This window comes from Sceloporus undulatus, chromosome 2, assembly GCF_019175285.1.
Source record: "Sceloporus undulatus isolate JIND9_A2432 ecotype Alabama chromosome 2, SceUnd_v1.1, whole genome shotgun sequence".
In the NCBI taxonomy this organism is placed as follows: Eukaryota; Metazoa; Chordata; class Lepidosauria; order Squamata; family Phrynosomatidae; genus Sceloporus; species Sceloporus undulatus.
Window position 1 is genome coordinate 90,206,121 of NC_056523.1, and position 8,173 is coordinate 90,214,293.

Sequence of the window (8,173 nt, forward strand, 5' to 3'; positions counted from 1 at the left end):
CCGCAAGGGCCACCCAGTTCAACCCCATTCTGCCATGCAGGAACTCTCAATCAAAGCATCAGTGACAGATGGCCATCCAGCCTCCCTTTGAAGACCTCCAGGGAAGGAGACTCGACTACACTCCGAGGAAGGAGTGTGTTCCTCTGTCAAACAGCCCTTGCTGTCAGGAAGTTCTTCCTAATGTTGAGGTGGAATCTCTTTTCCTGGAGCTTGCATCCATTGTTATGGGCCCTGTTCTCTGGAGCAGCGGAAAACAAGCTTGCTCCCTCCTCAATGTGACATCCCTTCAAGCATTTAAACACTCGAAGGGAAAGGAGCAGGGAAGGAGATGTGGGGTATCTTTATTCATTGCGCTTGTACCTAGCTCTTCAGAAGTGCTCTATTCCACTGAATCCTGGGATTTGTAGTTTGGTGAGGCGCCAGAGCCCTCTGACAGAGCAAACTGAATAATAATAATAATAATAGTAACAATAATTTGTATTCTGCTTTTTTTTTACAAAGGAATCAAAGCAGATTCCAACAGTATAAATAAAACATCAAACAATTAAAAATTACAATTAAAAAACCCCAAACCCGGCCCCTCCCCCAATCATAAAAACAGTGACCAACCCCTAAAAATAGATTAAACATCAAAAAATTTAAAACTGTCCAATAGGAATACACTGAAATTTGGGGCAGATTAGTGCTAGAAATGAGTCTCCCTCTAGAGGAGGGGGGACGGGGGCGATGGTTTCAATCAGTTTTGATACCGGTATCAATAGAGGGGGGAGGCAAACTCTAATGGATCTCACCTAGTCTGGAAAGGCCTGCCAGAAGAGATCTGTCTTAATAGCCTTTTTAAAGGCTTCCAAGGTGGTAATATGGCGGATCTTGTCCGGCAGGTCGTTCCAGAGCCTGGGGGCCTCACCAGACTACAAATCCAACTATTCCACAGGATGAAACCATGACAGCTAAATTGGTGTCAAACTGCTTTATTTCAACACCGTGGATACATCTGTGGTTTCGACTCAGAAAGAAACAGATTGAGAAGGAGGTGGAAACAGGAATTCATAGAATCGTAGAGTTGGAAGAGACCACTAGGGCCATCCAGTCCAACCCCATTCTGCCATGCAGGAAATCCAAATCAAAGCATCCCTGACAGATGGCCATCCAGCCTCTGCTTAAAGACCTCCAAGGAAGGAGACTCCACTACACTCCGAGGAAGTGTGTTCCACTGTCGAACAGCCCTAACTGTCAGGAAGTTACTCCTAATGTTCAGTGGAATTTCTTTTCCTGTAGCTTGTATCCATTGTTCCGGGTCCTGTTCTCTGGAGCAGCAGAAAACAAGCTTGCTCCCTCCTCAATATGACATCCTTTCAAATATTTAAACAGGGCTATCATATCACCTCTTAACCTTCTTTTCTCCAGGCTAAACATCCCCAGCTCCCTGAGTCGTTCCTCATAGGACATGGTTTCCAGACCCTTCACCATTTTTGTCGCCCTCCTTTGGACACGCTCCAGTTTCTCAATGTCCTTTCTGAATTGTGGCGCCCAGAACTGGACACAATATTCTAGGTGGGGCCTGACCAGAGCAGAATACAGTGGCACTATTACTTCTCTTGATCTAGACACTATACTTCTATTGATGCAGCCTAAAATAGCATTGGCCTTTTTAGCTGCCGCATCACACTGTTCACTCATGTTCAACTTGTGGTCTACTTGGACTCCTAGATCCCTTTCACACGTAGTTTCATTCAGCCAGGTGTCACCCATCCTATATCTGTGCATTTTATTTTTCCGCCCTAAGTGCAATACCTTACATTTCTCTGTGTTGAATTTCATTTTGTTAGCTTTGGCCCAGCTTTCTAGTCTATTCAGGTCATTTTGAATCTTGATCCTGTCTTCTGGGGTATTAGCTATTCCCCCTAATTTGGTGTCATCTGCAAATTTGATAAGTATGCTCCCAATTCTGTCATCCAGGTCATTGATAAAGATGTTGAATAGCACTGGGCCCAGGACAGAGCCCTGTAGGACCCTACTGGTCACTTCTCTCCAGGATGAAAAGGAGCCATTGTTGAGCACCCTTTGGGTTTGGCCGGTCAACCAATTACAGATCCATTTAACAGTTTCTTTGTCTAGCCCACATTTTACAAGCTTGTTTGCAAGAATGTCATGGGAAACCTTGTCAAAGTCCTTACTGAAATCAAGATATACTATATCCACAGCATTCCCTTCATCTACCAAGCTGGTAATTTTATCAAAGAAAGAGATCAGGTTTGTCTGGCATGACTTGTTTCTCTGAAACCCGTGTTGACTTTTTGTGATTATGGCATTGCCTTCTAGATGTTCACAGACTCTCTGTTTAATGATCTGCTCCAGAATCTTTCCTAGTACTGATGTCAGACTAACTGGACGATAATTGTTGGGATCCTCTTTTTCCCCCTTTTTGAAGATGGGGACAACGTTTGCCCTCCGCCAGTCTGCTGGGATCTCTCCTGTTTTGCAGGAGTTTTCAAAGATTATTGCCAATGGTTCCGATATTACATTTGCCAGTTCTTTTAATACCCTTGGATGGAGTTCATCTGGTCCTGGAGACTTAAATTCATTTAGATTAATAAGGTGTTCCTCTACTATCTCTTTACTTATTCTGTGCTGAAATTCCCCTATTCTGTCCTCTGCTCCATTATCCTCAGGTTGAGCACCCTTTGCCTTTTCTGAGAAGACTGAGGCAAAGAAGGTGTTGAGTAATTCTGCCTTTTCTCTGTCTTCTGTTAGCATTTTGCCATCTTCTCCACGCAGTGGCCCTACTGTTTCCTTCTTCTTCCTTTTGCTGCGGACATATCCAAAAAAGCCCTTTTTATTGTTCTTAACCTCTCTAGCAAGCCTGAGTTCATTCTGCGCTTTAGCTTTTCTGACTTTATCCCTACACATGCCTGCTATTTCTTTGAATTCCTTTTTTGTGATTTCCCCCTTTTTCCATTTCTTATACATGTTCCGTTTCAAACTTAGCTCCGTTGAAAGTTCCTTAGTCATCCATCCTGGTTTCTTGAGACACCTCCCGTTTTTCTTTCTCACTGGAACTGTTTGAAATTGTGCCTTCAGTATCTCTCTTTTTAGAAACTCCCATCCATCCTGAACTCCTTTATCTTTTAGTACCTCTGACCATGGAATCGCCCTCAATACTTCTCTAAGTTTACTGAAATTCGCTCTCCTAAAGTCTAGAATGTGTGTTTGACTATGCCTGGCTTCTCCTTTCCACTGTATTACAAACTCCAGGAGAACATGGTCACTTCCACCTAATGATCCCACCACTTGCACCCTATTAACCAAGTCATCCTTGTTGGTTAGGATCAGATCTAAAATAGCTGACCCCCTTGTTGCCTCTTCCACCTTTTGGACCATGAAATTGTCTTCCAGGCAAGTGAGGAATTTGCTAGGCCTTGAGGATTTTGCTCAGTTCCAAAATGAATGCTTTTAGGGAAGAGGTTAATTCCAGAGATGAAATTTGCAGCCAGCTGTGGACTCTCTCTATCTGGTCTGCAAAACGATCAGTTTGTAGTAAAACGTGAGGCCTGTTTTTCCTTCTTTCTGAGACTGAGCTGGGCTGTGCCAACCACCCCTTGCTTATATTATCATCATTTATGACCAGCCTTTAAATGGCACAAGGACTTAGAACAGGGGTAGGCAACCTGCGGCCCGTGGGCCGGATGCGGCCCGGCAAGGCCTTGGGACCGGCCCCAGCCCGGTCCTGCCGCCGATTGCCACCAGGGCCTTTGGCCTCTCGCATGCAGGGGCAAGGGGGGCAATTGTCTATAGATGCCTCAGAAACATGCATTTATATTAACATTTTTTTAAAAATCAGCAATTTTTTTTGCGTGTCCTCCACTTTTTTTAAAAAAAAGTGTCCACCATTTGAAAATATTGTCCTACATTTGTCTTGGTTTATTTATTTATTTAATTTTTAAAAATTTATTTATTTATTTATTTATTTATTGGCTTCGGCCCCCCAGTTGTCTGAGGGACAGCAACCCGGCCCCCGGCTCAAAAAGATTGCCTACCCCTGACTTAGAATCATAGCATTGGAAGAAACCACAAGGGCTATCCAATTCAAGCCCATTCTGACATGCAGGAACTCACAATCAAAGCATCCCCGACAGATGGCCATCCAGCCTCTGTTTAAAAACCTCCAAAGAAGGAGACTTCTCCATGCTCCAAGGGAACATATTCCACTGTCAAACAGTTCTTGCTGTCAGGACGTTCCTCCTAATGTTGAGCTGCAATCTCTTTTCCTGAAGTTTGCATCCATTGTTCTGTGTACTAGTCTCTGGAGCAGCAGAAAACAATCTTGCTCCATCCTCAATATGACACCCCTTCAAATATCACCTCTTAGGCTTCCTTTCTCTAGGTTAAACACCCCCAGCTCCCTATGTCTTTCCTCGTAGTGCGTGGTTTCCAGACCCTTCACCATTTTGGTGGCCCTCCTCTGAACACACTCCAGTTTCTCAACATCCTTTTTGAATTGTGCTGCGCAGAACTGGACACAGTATTCCAAGTGAGGTCTAATCAAAGCAGAATAGAGAACTATTTATCTGGATCTAATTATCTAGACCAGTGACTCCCAAAGTGGACCATACCCCCCCAAGGCAGTGGAATAATTAAGGGGGCTGCTAAGGTAAAAAGTAGGGGGGGGCTTTAGTCTGTGTACTGGTGCACAAGACAAGGGGGAACCAACAGCCTTTAGGACCATGGTGGGGATCAGGGCTACATGAAACTTCTTTTCAGGGTCCCTTAAATCCACTGCACAGCCTGCCTGATAATTTCATGTGGTCGTATCTCTCACTCTTTGCCAGCCCACACAAGCGCACTATTAGCTGCATCTTTCACTTGTAGTGGCAGGGGCAGGTGGGAAACTCTTGCAAAGCTTGGGTGCAGGACATTTCTTCGTCACACACAGCAGCTGCACCCCTCTCCACCCCAATAAAGAAGGATTGAGAGTCCTTCCTGTCAGGTAGAAGCTTCTCCCTTTGCACCTGGTCACCTTGGAAGCAGCAACTGAGCAGCTGGCTGAGAAGCAGCCGAAAGGCCTCTTGCTTGCACTTCTTGGTTGCTGCTCAGCCAGCTATTCAGTTGTGCTCCCTGGGTGACCAGGTGCAAAGCAACTATGATTATCAAAGACTTTCACAACTGGCATCCATAGTTTATTCTGGGTTTTTTGGGCTATGTGACCATGTTCTAGAAAAGTTTATTCCTGAAGTTTCGCCATCTCTGAAGATGCCAGCCACAGCTGCTGGCAAACCAGGAATACTCTTCTAGAACATGTCCTTGTTGCCCAAAAAACCCACAAAAAACAACCAAAATTAGTTATTTTGAATATGCAGAACTGTAGACCTAATACCAAGAAATATGCATGGGGAAGGGCACTAGGGTTGTCTCACAAGACAAAAGGGGGCGGTAGCTGGAAAAAGTTTGGGGACTACTGATCCAGACACTATACATTGTCTATACACTAGACATTGATGAAGCCCAGAATTGCATTGGCTTTCTTAGCTGCCACATCACATTGCTAACTCACGTTCAGCCTAAGACTCCTACATCTTTTTTGCATGTACTGCCATCACACCAGGTGTCATTCATTCTGTATCTGTGCATTTCATTATTAGTGCCTAAGTGTAGTATCCTACATTTCTCCCTGCTGAAATTCATTTTGTTAGTTTTGGTCCAACTTTCTAATCTTTACTGTCATTTTGAGTTATGATACTGTCCTCTGGGGTATTGGCAACCCTACCTAATTTAGTATCACATGCAAATTTTATAAGCAGGCCCTCTTCCATCATATTCCATATGCTCTATTCCATATGCTGCTTTTCACATCTGCTGCTTTTGCATTTTTTTCAGTGTGTTGTCTCACATCATGACATTCTGATTTTAAAAGTTTGTGTTTAATGTCTTGTGAGCCGACTTGGGAGGGAGGACGCTGACTATAAATAAGGAAACAATTGTGTTTAAAATAGGCTGGAAAATCAGCTGCTTGAGATTTCTGGCTGAAAAGGCACAAAACCATTGGTTATTAAACATGTTGTTAAAGTTATTTGTAGATGTTGCTAGACTGCTACTACCTAGCCAGCATGGCCAGCATTGTGAGATGACAGCAGTGACAGGAAAAAGGCCCACTGAAATCAATGGGACAAATTAGCCAGGCTTAAATTAATTCTCATTGTTTTCTATGGAGTATATCACATGGAGCTTTTCGGAGATTTTGCAGCTCAGATCTAGAGTGAGTGTGGGTCAAACGATGCGGATTCACATCATAACGTGAATGTGTTATCAGATTCCTTTCTATGGGCGCTCCTTCCGTGGGGCTTCCACAATGATTCCAAACTGACCCCTCATTTTGGTGAATTCAGAAAAAAAGTGAATTCACAGAATTCGCATTCAAGCTCACTTCGATTTCACTTCGAATTGGTCTGGTGTGGAAAATCACTCTGATGTCACCCCCCTTGGCCCCTACAGCCTGCTCCTTCATCCCCCTCCTCCTCCTTCATACCCCTGCAACCTATCCCATCATCCCCTGACTGCTCCTGCATCCCAATCCTGGCCCCGTGACCTCCTGCCACCCATCCCATCATCCCCTGACTGTTCGTGGCCCCAGTGACCCCCTGCCACTCATCCCATCATCCCAACTGCTCCTGCATCCCAATCCTGGCCCCAGTGATCCCCTACGACCTATCCCATCATCCCCTGCCTGCTCCTGCATCCCTATCTCGTCCTCTCTGCCAATCTGCCACCTATCCCATCATCCCGACTGCTCCTGCATCCCCATCTCGTCCTCTCTGCCAACCTGCCACCTATCCCATCATCCCGACTGCTCCCACATCCCCATCTCGTCCTTTCTGCCAACCTGCCACCTATTCCACCATCCCGACTGCTCCTCTATCCCCATCTCCTCTCTGCCACCCTGCCACCCATCCCATCATCCCGACTGCTCCTGCATCCCTATCTCATCCTCTCTGCCACCGTGCCACCCATCCCATCATCCCAACTGCTCCTGCATCCCTATCTCATCCTCTCTGCCACCGTGCCACCCATCCCATCATCCCAACTGCTCCAGCATCCCCATCTTGTCTTCTCTACCAACCTGCCACCCATCCCATTATCCCCTGACTGGTCCTGCATCCCCATCTCGTCCTCTCTGCCACCCTGTCACCTATCCCATCATCTCCTGGCTGCTCCTGCATCCCGATGAAGGATGACAGCTAAGGAGGGGGCAGGGAAGGAGGACAGCATCCACAGCCCCACTGAGCATGCGCAAGGGTGCCAATTCGAATTGCTGAACCCTCTAAGTATGTTCTGGTATGGTAATACAATGTGCACTCACCCCACTTTGCTTGAATCTGCATCGTGTGACTTGCTTGAAATCGAACTGACTCCACTTCCCCCTCCATTCAGAAGGGCAACAGAAAGGCAACCAGGTGTGTTAAAACATCACATTTTAACGTGAATTCACATTGCTAGACAGGAGTGACTCTGGATCTGGTGTGAAAAAAACATCACTTTCACATTGCTAGAACAGGAGTGACTGCGGATCTGAGCTGCAAACCCCCCACGTGTGATAAGGGCTTATGACATCCAAATAAATGAACAAAAAGATTTGATTCTTATAGCACAATCTTATGTACAATTACTTAGGAGTAACCCCCCTTGAATAAAATCCATTGGCATGTTCACTGTAAGAACTTGCAGCACCTCTGTGACAAACTGTGTGAAAGAAGTTGTGGCATAAGCTTTTGTAGACTTGGTCTACTTCAACAACACCTTTTTCAAAAAGGAGACCAAGGCGCGTTACAGACCGCTGAGAAGCAGCGGTCTGGTTCCACCTCCGCTTGCAGCGTCCGGGAACCGCAGCCTTTAAACAGCGCGGCTCCCGGACACTGCAGAGAAGGAGCGTGGAAATCGCGCTCCTTCTTGCGCCCCGGAAGAGGTGCTGCAAGTGCCAAAGGGCGCACTCACGGTGTTACTTCCGGGGTGCCATGTGCAGACACAGAGCGTCCGCTACATCAAAATGGCGGTGCCCGTATGAAAAGTGTGCCGCCATTTTGTACGGACTAAGTCCGTGATAGGGTAAGGGGCGTCCAGAAGAGACACCCCTTTTTCAAACTGGGACGTCCTCAGGACGTCCCTAATGGCAGTTTGTAAC